Source organism: Ictalurus furcatus, chromosome 20, assembly GCF_023375685.1.
Source record: "Ictalurus furcatus strain D&B chromosome 20, Billie_1.0, whole genome shotgun sequence".
In the NCBI taxonomy this organism is placed as follows: domain Eukaryota; kingdom Metazoa; phylum Chordata; class Actinopteri; order Siluriformes; family Ictaluridae; genus Ictalurus; species Ictalurus furcatus.
The window spans coordinates 17,472,582-17,487,801 of record NC_071274.1 but is presented as its reverse complement, the minus strand read 5'-3'; the positions used below and the strand labels follow the sequence as shown (position 1 = coordinate 17,487,801).

Genomic DNA, 15,220 nt, shown 5'->3' with positions numbered 1-15,220 from the left:
ACAGATAAGCAGACAGCACTGAATTTTAGTGAATTTTTTTTTAATGCAGGTTGTATATTATATGATTTTGACAATATTGACAAATATCTGTTATACTGAAAGCCATTTCAATTGCATTAAATGAGACTGCGTTTTTATTCTTAACCACATAGTTCTATCCATCCATTTTATGTACCACTTATCCTACACAGAGTTTCAGGGTCACCTGGAGCCTGTCCCAGAGAACTCTGGGCATGAGGCTGGGGACATCCTGGACAGGGTACCAACCAATCACAGGGCACAGTCGCACACATACACTCACCCATTCACACACTACGGACAATTTGGAAATGTCGATCAGCATACAATGTATATCTTTGGACTGGGGGAGGAGACTGGACTACCTGGATTAAACTGAAGCATGTAAAGAGAACATGTAAACTCTGCGCACACACACAGCACGGAGGCAGGAATCAAACCCCGTGCTAACACTGCATGCCTTTTTAAAACTCTCTTTGGTTTGAACCCACATAGATCTTGAACCAACCCCAGTCTTTGACAGCTTCTTGCTTAACTTAAGTTCCAGTGGAATTTTTCCCCCCTCTGGACTTGATACTCCAGATTTCATGCGCCATCTGAGCTTTGACCTGACCGATTGGCTTCACCTGTTCAACCAGCTCTGACAATTTATGATGATTCTGTGACTATGGAATGTCTCTTTTGAAGAAGCCTTGAGAAGAACCTGACTCAAATGGGATCGTGTCCTCTCTTGGGTTCAACCAGAATATTCTTAAACTGTTTTTGGGAAGTGTGTCAATGTGGGGTCATCCAAAACGCCAGAAAGTGAGTCACGAGTCCAAGAGCAGAAGTAAAGCACCAGGTCTTTAACACAGTATAATACAGATGTGCAGATCTTTTTAGTTCAGTCTGCAGCTGAGTGTTCTCAAAATGATGCGCTGTCAGCATGTTGCTCGATGTACTTGCATCCTCCTCATGTCCACATGACCCCTCGTTTACTAAAAATGCACTTGACCGCTGTTGTCTTCTTGAGGCTCACTTAAGGACTTATGGTTTATTTAAGCTTTGAAAAGGAGAAACTTTGTCTGAAGTTGCTTCTGTGCAGAAAGGAAGGACTCCAAAAAGACGGCAAGAATGGGTGCAGGTCAAAGCAAGGTCTTCCTTTCTTCTCCCAGCATTTATCACTACGCTTTGTGTTTTCATAGCCTTGATCGTGCTTTTGTCTCAGTGTTTATACGTCCCTTCTGTTGTAAGCCCATTAGTCTTAGTCATTCGTGTTGTACAGAGGTTCTTTAAAAAGACTCGAAGAGTCTTTGTGTTGCAAAAAGGACACACAAATTAGTTTTCGTAAAGAACAAAAAGCGACTTTCTACTCCTTCCTTGAGTTTATTGAAAGCATTATGATGCATATTGTACCTTAATATAATGATAGTGTGGGGAGGGGGGTAATGGGGGGGGCATGGGGGCTTAGGGGTTAGCATGTTTGCCTTGCACCTCCGGAGTTGTGGGCTTGAATCCTGCCTTCGCCCTGTGTGCTGTGTTTGAATGTTCTCCCCGTGCTTTGGGGGTTTCCTCCGGGGTACTTTGGTTTCCTCCCCAGTCCAAAGACATGCGTTGTAGGCTGACTGGCATTTCCAAATTGTCCTCAGTGCGTGATTGTGCCCTGTGATGGGTTGGCACCCTGTCCAGGGTGTCCCCCACCTTGTGCCCTGAGTTCCCTGGGATAGGCAGCAGGCTCCCCGTGACCCTGTGTAGGATAAACATTATGGATACTCAATGGATGGACAGTGTTATGATAGTGTGATGATTGTCTTATTTTTATAGTAGTGCTTCAGTGAGCGATTAAGAACAGGAATACAATGAGAAACCCAGATAAATCTGAAGAAGTGCTCTAACAGGCTTGTGCTGATATTCATCCTGATTCTCTACTTTTTTTTTCCCCGGAAATTAAATTTCCACAATCGTGTCTCACCCTTTGCCGCTATGCATGATCTCACATAAAAACAGTTTATGCTTAAAGCTCAAGGATAATCTGACCTGCATAGAGTAGATTCATACCCAAGAACTGCTGCTGTAATCATAAAGATTGTCAATGTATACAGTATACTCATACTAGTTTGTACATACTAAATGTACTGTTTGGTTTACTTTTGTTGTATACAGGTGTAGAAGATCTAAAAGTATTTATAATCCTACTATCGGGTGTCACTCAGAAGACAGTGGATTCCCTTTTTTGTCTGGTTCCTTTCAAGGTTTCTTCCTCGTGTAGTCTCAGGAAGATTTTCCTTCCTTACGGTCACCTCTGGCTTGTTCATTAAGTATTTAAACCTACCTCCAGATTTCTGGAACGCCGGATTGAGTTGGTATTTTGATTCAATAATGCATGTGTGCGACATATCATCACTATCCTCACATTTCTATCAAAACACAAGAAGAAGGGCTTTCGAGTTTGCTTGGCGGTTTGGCCACATTTGAAGGTAGCTTTGCACGTGTCCTTGTTGATGGCGATCCCGTTATTCCATTCGCCGCGCAAGAGTTTATAATACATGGCGTAGAAAAATTTTGTTATACTACATTTATATGAGTTTAATTGGCTTATGTCTGATACACACAGTAGGAAAACAGCACAATATGAAAACAACAGGGGTAGTTCTTGGGTGTTTTTTCATGGGTGGGTACTAAGGCATTTACAGGTGCCCCAGCTGAGGATACGCTTGTAATAGCTTCATACAAATGACAGAAAAAAATAACTGCATAAATAATAAAATATAAACATTAGCATTTACAACTTTTGCTTGCCAAGTACTAGCAAAGCATAACTTGGCAATGATGATATTATTTTTATTATTATTATTATTATTATTTTATTATTATTATTACAGACATTAATGCATTATTTGAGGCAGGAAAAACAAGAGGCATCACTTGTAATGTATTACCATGTATTGTGTTTTGGAGCAATTTATTTCCTATCAGCATTGTTTTAACAGCTCATTAGAATCCTCTCTCTGTTCACACTATGCTCACTGAGCTTTCTGTAGATTTGTTCATTTGATTTTTCAAAAATAATCTTTTGATTATTTCGATTTTTCTCTGCTTGCAATTTACCATTTAAAAAAAAAAATCACGATCTGGAACTGAGCCTAAAATAAGACAAGAAACCAAGCATTTCCACCACATCAGGTTTAAGCAGAGTAAAGAGGACACAATAATGCTAATATCAGCTGTGTGGTCAGGAAATGCTTGCTGGCAGTGGCGATTGCAAAGACGTGTCGGATATTTAGGTCATTCTATAGTAATGTACAGTAAACAGTTTAAAGAATCCATCACGGTACATTTTTGATATAGTTGTTTTATAAAATCAGTTGTCTAGTGTCCACATGGCTGACATTGTTCTCTGTTAATCTGCTGTTCAAAGTGTGTGAACTTGTGTGAATGCTAAATGACACAGGAGAGCAGAAAAAGAAACAGCATATTTAGTCACTTTCTAGTTGTTATCATTACCATTAATGTTATTTGTAAAATGTTCGATTTGACTTCATAGTAGGCATCACATTTATGTATTTATTTTTACCTTTTTAGGTTGAAATTTACATTCTTTCTTCTCTTTTGAATTTTTTTTTTCAGTCGCATTCCTAATAAATATAGTTAACTGATGTTAACGAGCTACTTGTCTAATATTAGTTATGGCAAATATACATTGCTGGGTTTTATTTCAAACATTCTCTGTTTCCAGAAATCATTGGTGTGAGATGGGGTGATGGGGGCGGGGCTTCCCCGTGCAAATCATTCCATATTAATAATGCTGATTGGTTCATCTCATAAATTTACTGGGGACAAAATGACTACTCTTTTGGCGTATTTCATGTATTTTTGAGTGATAACTCGTGCTCGTTTTCTGTTATGTTATATTGAGGAGTTCCTATGTAAAATGCATAAAGATTATCAGGTCTGGTATTATAATTGGAGTGAATGTCACTGGATATTGTGGCAGTGTAGGATCATATGAGATTATTACATTGTTAAAAAAAAAAAAAAGGGACATTTTATTTAGAGTCTTTTCGGCCACATTACAGGGTATCGCTTGTCGTTTCCTGTAACGTATCAGTTTCTGAATGCCTGTGGAAATTCTCTGAATTAATCGACCTGAGTTTAAACCTATCTTGCATCAACTTAATCATTAAACTGAATGCATGAAAGGGGGTTTTCCACCCACACGGAACAGTCCCTGAAAAACAGCACAGCACAATTTCGAAAAAGGACATAATAAGTAAAATCATATGAAACTTTTAAGAGGGCTTTGTTTAACAAGATTTGAATTACAACATTTGCGAGAGATGCGTTTTGCAATCGGACCTGCAATCCTGGCTGCTTTCTTTGGCTTGTCCATTCTTGAGTTGGTTCGTATCAGGCTGTGAAAAAAGTTGCAGAAGGAGGATAGGGTCTGTTCCTACAAGCAGCAGAATGGTGAGAAGTAAAGAAACAGGAGCCTGAGTTTTACATTCTTGTGTGAAATTCATACAGTTTGTACTTTCGTCACTCCGAGCAGTAGGAGAATTTTCAGTGTCTGTATTTCCCACTAAAATATGTTATAGAAGGAACCTCAAAGTTTGGGATTCTTTAGGTTTTCCAGCATGAAAATGCAAGATGGGGTGTCGGCAGCTTATAGTTTTTAGTGCCTTCATTTTTCAATATTTTTCACCATTACCAATTCATTGTAGGGAATTCTATTCAAAATCAGTGACGCTACTAGTTATGCTTAAAAATTCCATACCATATTGAAAAGGGATTTGTGTGGACGTTTGAATGGAAAGTTTGGTATACCACACTGGTATTTATCTTTCTTTCTGCCCTCATCTTGTGTCTTTCCTTCCTTCCTATCTTTGGTTCATATCTGGAATAGCTTGGCTGGTGGAGAAGCCTGTTGAAAGATTGCACTGGACCATTGAGTTTATCTCTGAAAGGCCCTGGGAAAGGTGGCTTTCCAGAGGCAGCACTGTGTTTAACACTTTTTATAGTTTGAAATGACACTGTACTGAGACTTGGACTTGGGAAGTGTGGACGAAGCTGTGTTTATGCAAGTCGTTTTCTTTACGCTGCGGAGATCAAGACAAACACAGTTGCCTTGTGGACTTGATACCTCAGCAGTGGACTGTTTTGGGGGGTAATCTCTCTGGCAGCTGTTACATACTGATATGCTTGTGATGATGTGTATATTTTGGCAGTGTCAGGGTTTGGAACGACAAATCGCATGAATAATTCCTCACTTCTACTTTTCGGGCCATGGGAAAGCAGCTCGGAGTCAAAGGCCATGAGGAAGTGCGGCACATCCAGTTGTGAGTTCTTGCCTGTTTATTTTTTCAAAGGCATCCCGATTTGAACTTCATCACACATGAGACTGCATACAGCTCAGGAGATAATGGGTGTTTTTTTATTCCATCAGCTCGTATCTTCGCTCAAATGGACACAAAGAGGTCGTTGGCCCAGCTCCCTATCACTCATCACAATAATAACCTAGAGCCACGGCCTGCGTTCCATCTCCTCTGTGTGGGTGTTTGCAGAAAGGAGATGGTGAAAGATACAGGCGTGGACAAATTTGTTGGCACCCTTCCATTAAAAAAGAAGAATCTCACAATTTTCTCTGAAATAACTTAAAACTGACAAATTAATTAGCATTCGTCATTGTTTATTCCATATTTAATACAAATCAGACTTTGCTTTTGATTTAACAGAATATTTTAAATAATAAGACAAATGAAAACGGCATGGACAAAAATGATGATGGTACCCTTAACCTAATATTTTGTTGTACGACCTTTCGAGGCAATCGCTGCAAACAAGCGATTTCTGTAGCTCTCAATGAGACTTCTGCACCTGTCAGCAGGCAGTTTGGCCTACTCTTCCTGAACAAACTGCTCCAGCTGTCTCGGGTTTGAAGGGTGCCTTCTCCAGACTGCATGTTTCAGCTCTTTCCATAGATGTTCGATAGGATTCAACTCAGGGCTCATTGAAGGCCACTTGTTTTGTTCAGAGTAGTCCAATGTTTTGTTCTTAGCCATTCTTGGGTGCTTTTAGCCGTGTGTTTAGGGTCACTATCCTGTTGGAGGACTCAGTACCTGCGACTGAGACAGAGCTTTCGAAAACTGGGCAGTACAATTCGCTCCAGAATTTCTTAATAGTCATGAGATTTCATTGTGCCCTGCATTGATTCAGGGCACCCTGTGCCAGACGCCACAAAACCGCCCCAAAACATAACTGAGCCTCCTCCATGTTTCACAGTAGCTATGGTGTTCTTTTCTTTGAAAGCTTCATTTTTTTTTTGTCTGTGGACATAGAGCTGATATGACTTCCCAAAAAGCTCCAGTTTTGTCTCATCTGTCCAAAGGACGTACTCCCAGAAGCATTGTGTCTTCTCAATATGCATTTTAGCAAATTCCAGTCTTGCCTTTATGTTTTTATTTCAACAGTGGAGTCCTCCTGGGTCTTCTCCCATTGAGCCCACTGTTGCTCAAAAAGCGACGGATGGTGCGATCAGAAACTGATGTACCTTCACTGTGGAGTTCAGCTTGTATTTCTTTGGAGGTTTTCCTTGGCTCTTTGTCTACCATTCGCACTATCCTCCTGTTCAATCTGGGGTTCTTTTTCCCCTTGTGTCCAGGGAGGTTGGCTACGGTCCCACGAACCTTAAACTTCTTAATAATATTTGCAACTGTAGTCGCAGGAACATCAAGCCGCATGGAGATGGTCTTATAGCCTTTACGTTTCACATGCTTGTCTATAATTTTCTTTCTGATCTCCTCAGAGAGCTCTCTCCTTTGCTTTTTGTGGTCCATGTTAAGTCTGGTGCACACGATGATACCAAACAGCAGACTGACTACTCTTCTCCATTTAAATAGGCTGAAGGACTTGAAGACATGTCTGATACTAATTAAAGAAAAAACGTTGGTTTGAAATATCATTATAATCCAATTATTTATAATCTTTACTAGGGATACCAACAAATCTGTCCAGGCCATTTTAGAATATCTTTGTAGAACAAGCAATCGTTTATCTCTTTTCACACTTTTATTTGCTTTATTCTATAACGTACGAAAGGCATGCTGGTATAAATAAGACCTTGCTTTTTAATTTCTTCATGTTTAAGAAGGAATCAAGCATTGTTTCAATGAGCTGTAAGGGTACCAAGAAATTTGTCCATGTCTGTAGTAGAACTTTTGCGGTTTGGCTGTAATTTGATATTGCTGAGCCAGAAGCATGACTAATTCTGTGCTACAAACTCTGGCTTATCACTAGTTCACTAAGAATAATAGTAATGGACAGAATTTGAGATTATAATGTATATACGTCAGTCCTTATTTTCACAAAACCCACAACATAAAATAAAGTTTAAACCTATTTTTGGGGACCAAGGCTCAGTAATCATGATAAAAATGGTTTAACTTGCATATTAGTCTTTATTACAAATGTGAACTTCCAAGATTTATCTTATAATGAAATTCTGAGTTGACTTTGTAAGCTTAAATGTGTTTGGTCTAAACCATTCGACTCCCTGTTGATAGTGGTGCCAATGGGAACTCATCTCTACCTAAAAATGGGCATATCAAAAGGTATGTTAGTTAGTTAGGGTTACATTTATATAGTGCCTTTCTAGTCACTCAAAGTGCTCTACATAGTATGGGGGGGGGGGGTCTCCTCAACCTCCTCAGGTGTATAGCATCCACCTGGATGATGTGACGGCAGCCATAGTGCACCAGAACGCCACCACACACACACACCAGCTATTAGTGGAGAGGAGAGAGTGATGTAGCCAATTCATTCAAAGATGGGGATTATCAGGGGGCCATGATAGTGAAGGGCTAATGGGGGATTTTTACCAGGACACCGTGGTTATACCCCTACTCTTTTACGATAAGTGTCCTGGGATTTTTAATGACCACAGAGAGTCAGGACCTCGGTTTTTACAATATAGTGTCCCCGTCACTATACTGCGGCATTAGGCCCCACACAGACTACAGGGTGAGCGCCCCCTGCTGGCCTCACTAATACCACTTCCAACAACAACAACCTTAGTTTTCCCCATGAGGTTTCCCATGGAGGTACTGGCCAGGCTCAACCCTGATTAGCATCAGTGGGAAACCAGGCGAGACCTGCAGGGAGATATGGCTTTGGCAAATACAGATATGGGGGGAGCATGTCGATTTCAACTGGCTGATAGCGCTGTAATTTACACATAAGGTAAATTGCTTTGCTGTAGGGATGATGTATTTTTGTAGGCTGACCCGGACGGTCGCATCACCCTGATTCTCTTGACAATAATGGCTTTTGGATTGTTGCAGAAAATAAGCTTGGTGACCAAAAAAAGTTTATGATTCTTAGACGTTTTGTTCAAGATAATCTTCACAAATGAACACAACTTTTATGAATTTTGAAGCCTAAATACCATCGCCAGAAGTATAAAAGTTAGGCTATAAACGAACTACAAGCTTCCGATAGAATTTATAGCACTACAATTGGAAAATACTATACATTGATAAATCCACAAGTTGGAAAGTTTGAGTTGGAATAGTTTGCAAGTATAAACACAGCGTGGCTGTAGTAGATGAGTTTTCCTGTTCGGCATGATGATGTTTAATGTCCCGGACAACCTCTGTAGTCCCGTTTGGCCACTTGTTAATGACCGCCTTTTTCAAGACATGTAAAAGCTTAACAAAATCATGAGTTAGGTGTTACTGATGTATTTTATGTCGTAGAATAAAGCGTGAAAATATATTGAGCTTGTGTTAACCACAGACCTTATTTCAGACGTTTATGTTAACCACAGACCTCATTTCCACCAATAAGAGAAACCTTTCGACATGCCTATTACTCCGACCTGCGGAGATCCATACTTGCTAAAAAAAAGAGCAATGCAGCAGCACTTTAGTCCTGTAGTCTGTCCAGCTCTTTCACCTCTTCATCTGTAAACTCTACTCCAACAGATCAGCCTCCGAAACATCAACACCATTGTCTGTGCTCATCATCTTCTAGATCGTTAACTAGCTGAGCTGAGTCTCGGTGACAACCACGTCGTGTAGCTTCATTGCATTCTGAAAGTCCAGCTTCTAGATTGGATTTCTAATTAATATGACATTGAAGTTTGCAGGAAAAGAGAATTAGAGAAGAGAAAATAAGAGCTTGCTGTTTTGTTTTTAGGAGCTAACAGCAAAACTTGACCGGTAACACTTTTGTTCGAGATCAGTGAAATTTGTTCTCCTATTCAACCCCATTGTAATTACGTTGGCAATGTCACCCTGTGTAGTGTCTCAGGAATAATGAAAAAACAGCAGCCCCAGAATCACTAAACCCATCACAAATATTTCAATATGAATATATTGAATGTGTTTAAGTATGGACTTTTATCTTCAAAGTAGATCGTCCTGTGATTTAAATCTTGGTTTAAGTGTACTTTGAGCCCAGCCTCTGTATGGCTCACAAGGAATCCTGCTTTCTTTAAAATAGTACAGAGATTGGATTAACTTCATGACTGATCTTGAAAACTGAAACTGACGCTTTTGCGATTTCTCAGATTATCGGATCACTACTTCTGATGGTGGTTACTTTCACTTTATAAAGGTGAACTTTGACCAGTGATTTCACGTGGCTTATCCTTGTGAGTCAACAGAAGATAAAAGACTAGAAAAGCTGGTCAATATTTAAGTGTCGATCACACCAGACCTTTGTGTCCCTGCCTTCTTACTGTTACATGGTGCACGTTTTTTTTTTTTAAGCAATAGCAATCTCGTCCACTGATGCAGTCTAGGGATTTGTAGTAAAATTCTTCTTTTCTTTTTTTCTTTCTTTCCCCTGCCTGTTCGGATAAGCAGTGGACAAATTAACACTTGCACATGTCTAGTTTTATATCTATGTAAATTAAACACATAAATAAACATCTTGAGGGGAAAAATGGAAAGAAATGTATTCTAGCTGTATATTGTAATATACTTCGAGAGATATTGGCCACATCATGGAGAACGGTGGTGACTGGTCGAAATGAGGTTGTTCAAAAATTGTAGTTGACTTGTAATTGATGTCTGAAGAAGAAGCCTTTATTTGTCACATATACATTACAGCACAGTCAAATTAATATTTTTTTGCATATCCGAGCATGTTAGGAAGTTGGGGTCAGAGCGCAGGGTCAGCCATGATACAGCGCTACCTGGAGCAGAGAGGGTTAAGGGCCTTGCTCAAGGGACCAACAGTGGCAGACTGGCGGTGCTTGAGCCTTAACCGTTGAGCCACCACCACCCTAGGAAGTGGAGGTTCCCCCATGAAAGAGGCACACTCTTTCTGATTTCCTGTTAGATTACTTTCCGATGCCAATCCATCTTTTGTTATCCCAAACCGTTTGTACTTGTTTGTTATTACATGGGTACGTGACCCATTCTCTCATTACGAAAACATCCGTTATGCTCGATATCATCTTTCCCCCTCCCACTATTCAATCTGGATCAAAATAACTGGGTGCATCCTTTTTCCATACTATCCAAAGGGAAAATTTCCCCTAACAGTGTTTTTTTTGGAAAAGCTTTAGTGTTCCCATGTTCCAGATTTCCTGAGGGATGGTCATGCAAGCACTACCAACATCTCCAGTGAAAAACCGGAGAGCTGAATAAACCACTGAGAAATACTGCCAAGTCTGAAAGCAGATTAGCGATGGCGTCGTTTCCGTTCCATGCTCTATTTGCCTCGGTGTATGAATCATGTGGAAAAGTGCATACAGCATCTCGGAATGCTTGGTTTCTCCACCTTTGTGGTTAGTTGAAAAGGCAGTTTGGTGTGACCATCTGTAGCTTTGAAATAAAACCATATTAGTGGCCACGGATAATTCCAGGAAAACGCTGCAGTCAGCGTTTACTTAGTGCACGAGAGAAGCAGCACATTTTCTCCAGACATCCCAAAGTTTCCGCTTGTCTGTTACTCTAAGCAGAGGTTAGACCGAGACTGAAACGCGAACTCGCTGCCGCTGTACAGACATGCATTTCCTGATGGCACAATGAAGTTACTGTGGCCTTCATGCATGACATCACGCATTAGGCTTTTGAAGAGCAACAGGCTGTTCTGCTTTTTCCTGCACCAGCCAGGTGCACCTCCTCGAATGTCTCTGGACTCTGTGATGAAGGATGTTGAAGTCGGCTGAGATTAAAAAAAGAGCGTTTACTTAATTGGTCAAGAAACTACATGGGGGGGGAAAAAAAAAAACACGTCGTTCCTGAGGTAAACATTCTGCTTTGAGAGAACTTTCGCACACTAAATTATGCAGATCTGCCTCATAAATTTCAAATTCTAGCCCTCAGTTTAATCCTGACTTCAAATCCTGTCCTCCCAAAAGCCTCTGGATCAACACCATTTGCTTTTAAAGCTGCATCAGTCAGGAGTGTGTTTATATGAAAAAAATCCCATCTGGAACCGTTTTTGTTAAAACGCCATTAACTCGGCCAACTCTTTAGTCTCGCTGATTAATTAGCACGGTGCAGTTTGTGTCCTCAGTTTGTCTTCGTTAGATCATGCCATGTGCCAGATTTTAAATGACCGCCTCCTCAGCCGTTACAGAAATCTCCCACAATTCAAAATCAAAGCGAAAGCCTGTAATTAGACGGTCATTTTGTTAAGAAGGTCCACCGGTGCGTGTGTGTGTGTGTGTGTGTGTGTGTGTGTATGTGTATATGAGCTGTCCTCTTTGCTCTGCTGTTATGACAAATGGTGCATTCTGGATCTCTCAGTTCTGCAATAGCACGGCTGTTTCTGCTTTCTGGGTTTCACATCAATGAGGAATGCTTCTCTTGGATCAGAAACTGTTGGACGTGTGTGTGTGTGTGTGTGTGTGTGTGTGTGTGTGTTAGTGAGGGAGAGAGAGAAATATGTGTTCTCTCATGCTAACCTGCAATATTTTGTGTATTCTATCTATCAAGTCCAGAATTCAAACTATGTGGGGATAGTAGATGGATCGACGGTCCCTCCAGGCTTTCGCGATATTGCGTTTGCATAAACGAACACAAAATCAAGCTAATTCCGCAATATTCCGAGGAGCTTGCGATTTTTCTAAATTACCGCAAAGTTTTCCGCAGATTTGGGGCAAGACACGTCATGTGACATCATCACGACAGCAATTTCGTGCAGTTGCATTTTCGCCAATGCGTGTAGTTTTCAGCAAACATAAAAATAAATATATGGCACAAAAAAACTCTGCAAGTTGCATCCAAAGCTTTTGAAAAAAGCCGCAGCAAACTCGAGCATTTTTGGGTGCGACGATCCCAAAAAAAGGCGAGGAGATCGTGTACTGACTGAGTTGATGACCCTTTTTTTGTTAGATCTTGTTACTTAATTTGCTAGAAAGCTGATCGAGAAGTCAGAAATTTTTAACTAGAGCGGTGAAATTCTCTACTCAGAAGGTCAGGAGGTGTTGATTCATTTTCTATAACAATAGCTCTGACAGTACTGCTGGCTTATTTCTGTGCGCTCTTAATACAAACTGTGACAGTTCATTCACGTACACATGATTTAAAAAAAAATGTGAGTAATTGCTGATACGGTGAAGTTTTCTGTGAGGTGACGTTTAGCGTTTTTTGGAAGGAGTCTCCAGTGTCAGTGCTCGTTAAAACTATTCCTTTAAATTTTCCAACTTTGTGGTTTCCAGTTTCTCAGAAACATGACACTGTTGTTTTTTTTTAAAATTTTTATTTGGGTCTTATTTCCTTTAAGACAGAGGGGGGAAAAAAAAGAGAGGCTGGTGAGGGAATGAATGTTTATAGCTGTCAGAGGTAAAACTGTTCCTTTATTTTGTCCAACATGGGAAAGTCTTCTTTCTCTACAACACAACCCTGCTTACTGCACTCGTTTATTAAGAGAAAAAGAGAGATTCTGGTCAGGGAGTATCTTGTTATTAACTATTGTGAGTGATAACAGGAACTAACTTGTTTTGTGGACGTTCCGCAGCATAAAAAAAAATAATGTGCATATTGGCAAATTGCTGTGGTGTCGGAGGAACATGTTCTTCAGAATGTGCTCTCAGTCGGAAAATTTGTATGCAATCTGACCTGCGTTTCTGCTCACCGCGTTGGTAAAGAGTTGTTATTTGTACTACCGTAGTCTTCCTGTCAACGTGAACCTGTCTGGCCATTCATCACTGGATGTTTTGACGCTTTGTGCATCATTCTGTGTAGACTCTAGAGACAGTTTCGTGTGTGAAAATTCCAGCAGATCGGTAGTTTCTGAAATCCTCCAGCCTGTCTGGCACCAACAATCATGCCGTGGTCAAAGTGGCTGAGATCACATTTTTACCCCATCAAGCTTTTGACCTGTATCTGCACGATTTTATGCGATGCGCTGACGTCACTGAACGTCTCCATGTCTGGATGAGTCACATTACGTCTTTGTGTTTGTATAGAGCGCCTATTCTTTTTCAAGTTTAACGATTTCCCGAAACAACTTCATTGTTCCGGACATCATTTAGCTGGACGGGTTTATCATCAAACACTCGGCCAGAATGAGCGTCGTTTCCACTACCATGGTGGGAGTTTATGAACTCTGGAGAGCAGCCAGATTTCCTGAGTCCTTCTCTTTGCTTTGTAAGCTTTAAATATACACCAGGCCTTTGTGTTTGGTCAGCAAGGGTTTTACTGGAGGCTACATTTGTGTCGACCAAGCTCTTAGTGTAGCTGTATGTAAAGAAATAGACTCTTTCTGAAGTCAAAGCATCAGCTGTCCACACGTATATGCTGGGACTGGGCGATATGACAACCTTGATCATCCTCAAACCTTTTGTGAGAATGTTCTGTGGATTGATGAGTTGAAAGTGGAACTGTTTGGATGACAGGAGTCCCGTTACATCTGTCGTAAACCAAACACAGAATTCCACAAAAAGAACATCATAGCTACAGTCAAGCACGGTGGTGGAAGTGTGATGGTGTGGGGATGCTTTGCTCCTTCAGGGCCTGGGCAACTTGCAGTAATTGATGGAAACATGAAGTCTGCTCTCTACCAGAAAATCCTAAAGGAGAATGTCCGGTCTTCAGTCTGTAAGTTGAAACTCATGCGCAACTGGATCATACAGCAAGACAATGATCCAAAGCATAGGAGTAAGCCGTAGTCCTAGAAATAAGTGAAACGCTGATCTCCGGTTATCTGAAACATTTGGTTGCAGTTGTTGCTGCTAAAGTTCTCACAACCAGATTTTAAGGGGTTTAACGGGGCAGTTAGTTTTTTCACATGGGTGGTAGGTGATAACTTTTTTTGCTTCAATAAAAATAAATAACTGTATTGTGTGTTTACTCATGCTGCCTTTTGTTTTATGCTGCATTTCGAAAAATCTCAAACTATTTATTTTGAGATGTACACAAAAAACAGAAGAAATCAGGATGGAGCAAATACTTTTTCACAATTTAAAAAGAAGAGGTGTAAAAAAAAAAAAAAACACTTTCAGAAAATCTTTTGGAAGAGATGACCATACCATCTCCTGTATTCACACTCACACATCAGTTTTGAAACGATTAGACCCTGGGGAAAAACTAAAAGCAGAAGTAATCACATGCTTCAACTTTAAATGGAACCACAGATGTCATATCTATCTTCACAGAAAATAAGCATGAATCAGCATGATGTCACCACAGACGCAGCGGATTAGTTTTTATCCTACCACAGTGCATTCGATTTTTTTTTTGTCTTTGGTGAGAACAGGCAGCTCTGAAAGTAGCTCTACTACAAGGTAAATAACAGTGTACGTCACATTTAATGCTCTTGTTCTAACACATTATCGTTTCTATAGCAACAGCTCATTCACAGGGACTTGTACGGCGGACACATCGGATTTTACAACGGGGGAAAAAAGAGTGTAATTGTTGATGTGAAGAGGTTTTAAAATGTATTTTATTTAACGTTCATGGAAGGAGTCTCCAGTTTCAGCATTTTTGTACAGCCAGAATTAAAGTTTTTTTCCGTGCTGCCCTTTTCTTTGTGGATGTTGCAGTTTCCAGTATCTCTATAACATGACAAGTTGTGGGTTTTTTTTTGTTTTTTGTTTTTTTTTTTTGGTCAGATGTTCTCATTATTTCCATGTCCAGCCGAACCAGCATCTTTTAGCTTTTTGTGAGAAAGCAGAAGATAAGACATCTGCTTTAGTCATTGCACATCAGCAGCATGGATACACATCTACTAGGGTATTAACTGGGAGACACCTATAACTGCAGAC

The 15,220-nt window shown here is 40.3% G+C and overlaps 1 protein-coding gene across 2 annotated transcripts in view; it reads left to right on the top strand.

Moving 5' to 3' along the window:
* The window catches only part of plpp2a (phospholipid phosphatase 2a), a 39,652-nt gene that overhangs the window by 15,061 nt on the left and 9,371 nt on the right, over window positions 1-15,220 (top strand). Inside the window, exon 1 of one of the 2 annotated variants that reach the window (XM_053651305.1) lies at window positions 11,580-14,737. The exons of the other annotated variant lie outside the window; for it this stretch is intronic. The gene's annotated coding sequence lies outside the window, so the exon portion shown is untranslated. Of the gene's footprint in view, window positions 1-11,579; window positions 14,738-15,220 lie in introns of those variants that run through there. 2 annotated transcript variants of the gene reach the window in all.